This window comes from Quercus lobata, chromosome 5 (genome assembly GCF_001633185.2).
Source record: "Quercus lobata isolate SW786 chromosome 5, ValleyOak3.0 Primary Assembly, whole genome shotgun sequence".
Taxonomy (NCBI): Eukaryota; Viridiplantae; Streptophyta; class Magnoliopsida; order Fagales; family Fagaceae; genus Quercus; species Quercus lobata.
In genome coordinates this window covers 82351298-82355683 of record NC_044908.1, presented here as the reverse complement: position 1 = coordinate 82355683, position 4386 = coordinate 82351298, and positions in this window count along the sequence as shown.

The window sequence follows — 4386 nt, the reverse complement described above, 5'->3', positions numbered from 1 at the left end:
CTGTATGATATGAGGTAATGCCGTATTGCCGTTGATAGAAAACGGCACCATTTTGCTGAACTAAAAATTTAAAACGAGGTCAATTTTGTCAACGATGTTAGGGAAATTAATGAAAGTTTTTACTCAAAACCTTTTGAAAAAATATAGGATTTAAATTGATAATTTTAAAATGAGTATATGATTAGTTTAAAACTACAACTATTCCATACGGTTTAAAACACGATTTATTGTTATTATTTTTCTTAAAGGTTGAGGTATGTCCAAGTTAAGCTAGTATAATCACATAACCAAGAAGAAATAAATAAATTAAGCTATAATTGGCAGTCCAAGGAACTCATAGTTTCATCACCCAATTGAAGCCTTATATCATGTCCAATAAAAATAAAAAGTCCTATATCATGAGATTCATGACAAAGAATTTTTTCCATTATCAGTTTTTGTGATTTTCTTTAGTCAGGTGATAGCCATCGAGAGGGGTTGCAGTAGCAGCATTGGTTTCCAATCGATAAGCAAGGTGATAAGAATATTCCAAATACAGAATGTCAAGGTGAGCAATCAGATTCACGTCGACAGCAAAAGAAGCACTTAGAAACAGTCCCATCACTATCAATGTACAAACATTTTATGAACCATTTTTATGCCTCATTTTACTAGAGTCTTTACTAGCTATTGAAAAAGAAAGAAAACTGATTTTCCCATTAGTCCTTACTTCAATGAAGCTATGCTCGGAGAACAGTTGTTTATAGTTGCTACAGATCATATTACCAGAGATTCTCTCACTACCGTTTTAGTTGGGCCTCTAGAGAAGTGTATGATGCAGCCATTCCTGCACAAGTGGGCCTTGAATAGGGTGTGTTTAGTGTTGTTTTAACTGGTCATGTCTTCTATCCCCTCTTTTCCCTTTCCTTTTCTTTTTTCTTTTTTTATTTTTTTTAATAATTGTTTACAATAATTTGGACAAAGAAATTTGATCCTTGATTTTCTTAAAGGAGATCAGACAATGTCGTTGAATTAAAAGATTTTTCGTCTGTCATTCTAGTCGTAACTTGTGTAATGTAATATTCAATTCCTGTGGTTAATTTAAATAAATTAGAAAATTTTAGTTTTTAAATTTAGATTGAAATATAATTTGAATAGAGAATGAAGTTTCAATTATTTTAATTGATAAAAAATTATGGAAATATTTGAGCTTTATTAAAATGTAGCATTGAATTAACTAATTATTGTGTGTTTTTATTTGAGTAAATCTCCAAATTTCACTTCATCATATAAATATATTGGTTTTTTATTTTGTATAAAACGTGTTGTTAAATATATATAAAGTAATCTATATATATATATATATATAAAACCGAAACTTTTGAAACTCCCACAATTTTCCACGTCAGCACAATATTTAAATTAAAATTTTCACCTCATCACTGTTTTCCTTTTCCAATGCAAATTAGACTTCTAACCAAATAAGGACACTCTCCCACCACCTCTACTCTCTCCTATTTAAGAAATGCTTGCATAGAAAACCTAAGCCCCAAAAACTTATTTTTGTCGCAACACAATTTTTTCCTTAAAACTTATTTTTCTTCAAGAATTTTTTTGAGAGCGGCTCATGCTTCACAATTCATATATTCCACTTATGTATTGGACTCCTCTCCTTCTTCGGTCAATGCATCAGGGTTAGGATTATTTGATTTGTTCAATAAAAATTATAGATTTGTTGCTTTTTCTTATAAGTTTGTCAATTGTTGTTTTGTTTATTTAATTGCTGGGCCTGAATCTTTTAATTAAATCTTCAAATTTTTATTGAACAAATCAAATAACCCTAACCTTGAAGCATTGACCGAAAAAGGAGAGGAGTCCAATACATAAGTGGAAAAGTTATAATCATGGATTCCCTTCTTTCTATTGTATTTCTTTATTGCGTAATTATATATATATATATATATTGTTTTATTTCAATACTTTTGAAGCTTTGAATCTTCTGATTTTTTAATTTTTTTTTTTTTTTGGCCTTTTGGAAGTTTTAACATCATAACTTTTGGGTTTTATTTTTTCTATTATCAGAAATTATCTAGAAGATTTCAATGGATATCTATGGATTATTCTTTTTTAGGGTAATCCATCTTTATCTTATATTTCTATTCCTAACTTTTTTTTCCTATATTTTTTCTTTAATTGTCCGTGTTTATGTCTCTTTTGTTTTTCTTTAGGCAAAATCTATAAAGACTAAAGATGCTTTTCTTTTCTTTTCTTTTCTTTTTTGTAATGAATCTTGTGTTTTTCATGACTTTAGTGAGTCATATTCTTAATGATCGAAATGATTTTGTTTGGCGTGGATTTTGTTCATATTGGTTTCAAAGTTTATTTCTTGGCTTATATTATAGATTGTAATATATTTATTCATCAAACTGTTTAGTTGAGTTTGTTTTCGAAATTGTTTTCAGTGTTGGACATTTTCTTGAAGCATGTTAGTATCATATATTAAAATACTGTTAAGTTGATAATAATAATAATAATAATAATAATAATATAGTTTAATAAATGTCTGAAACGTATAGCTGTTAACAAATGTTTTAGCTATATGATTTTATTTTACAAATTCAATTTTGGTGTTGTAGTAAAATAAACAAAGATTAAATTATATATTGTACTCAATACATTTTCCGTGCATTGCACAGGTTAGCGACTAGTTTATACTAATAGTTATTCTTCAAAATCCCTTGATATTTTTCAAAAAAAAAAAAAAGAAAAAAGAAAAAAATCTATACTATGAGATATTTTTCTTGTCCTTTTTGGCATTTTCCTTTGTTTACATTTTCTTTAATAATATTTATTAACCATGTTAAATATTAGCATTGATACACCATGTTGAACATGCTAGTATAGATGCGGAAGCGAAAGTATAAAGTATAAAACACAATAACACACAAGAATTACGTGGTTCAGCCTAATGGCTTACATCCACGGAGGAAACCCTAAAGGACTACATCAATAATATATTATAGTGTAATACAAATCCTGTATCACAATGAATTATAACATGTGTATATATAGTAGATTAAACCCTAAACTAATAGACTTCTAGTACAAGTAGGAGACTTGACTTGCACACAAAGTAGAATTAGACTTGGGCCTATGCTAATGGGCTAATATATCTTTAACAAACCATATACTTGGTTGAAAACCTAATACCTCCTGAGGTGAGGTCTTAATATGAACTAGCTATCTAAAGGTTAATCGGAGTTGGAGGAAATCTAAATTATTAGTAGCAAAGCTATTCGCAAACAAATCTTTTAACTGGGAGGCATTCAAGATTGCCATGATAAATAGATGGAAGCCTACTGTGTCTCTGTACAGGCCAAAGATTTGGGAGAGAATGTGTTTATATTCTATTTCTAGGACCCCCTCGATAAAAAGATTGTACAAATGAATAGCCCTTAGGCTTTTGATAAAAGCCTTTTACTGCTGCATGAGTTTTTGAATCAATGGCATTAGCATTTAGAAATAACTTAGATTAAAATATTTATTTCTGGCTTTCAATGCGAAAGTATTACAGAAAACTCTGCAAAAATTGAATAGATGTAGTAATCCTTGTGTTCTTTTACATGAGCACAAACATGCATGTTTATGCTTGTTAAAAACTGGCCCTGCTGTCTATTGTCCAACCCACATAATTTTCATTTCATCTTCCTTCTTTTGCCAATAAATTTAATCTACTTGGTGGCCAAAGAATTTGTTAATAAAGCAGATGGTTTAAATTCTTCTTGCCGTGTTTGAACTTGAAAGCACCAAATGAAGATTATACTGCCCAAGCACTAAACCAGTAACTAACACCATCAAGCTACTAGCAGCCTCCTTCACATGAATTGAGAAAATCTGCAAGAAAACACGTTTCAAATAAGCTCAATGAACATGGAAGAAGCTATATTCAATAATTCTCTTTATGTAAGTAGTATTGGTGTCACTGCCCGAAATTGGGAAGGGAAACCAATTACAATAATTACTATAGAAACTGCAGAGCATGAATACTAAGCTCATTGAATCTGTAACAGTTTGTTATGCACTTGCAATCAACAGTATCTATAAAATTAAAATCTCTGGCCAAAACATGGAGAATTGATCACTAACCAAGACAGAGTGGACAAGTACTCCTAATTGTAGTGGGAAATGCTCAATATCAGCTTGTATAAAATTTCCTCTCTGCCATTCTTAACTCACAATTTGAAATTGATTGAACATAAATAAAACCTAAATGTTACATAATAGAAATTCAAATTGAAAAGAAGGATTGAAAAAATAAATAAATAATTGGCATAACCTAATGGGCTAGGTTGTGCATTTTATGCTCGACAACATAAAGATAAAAAAACTGAGGCTTTTTATGATATT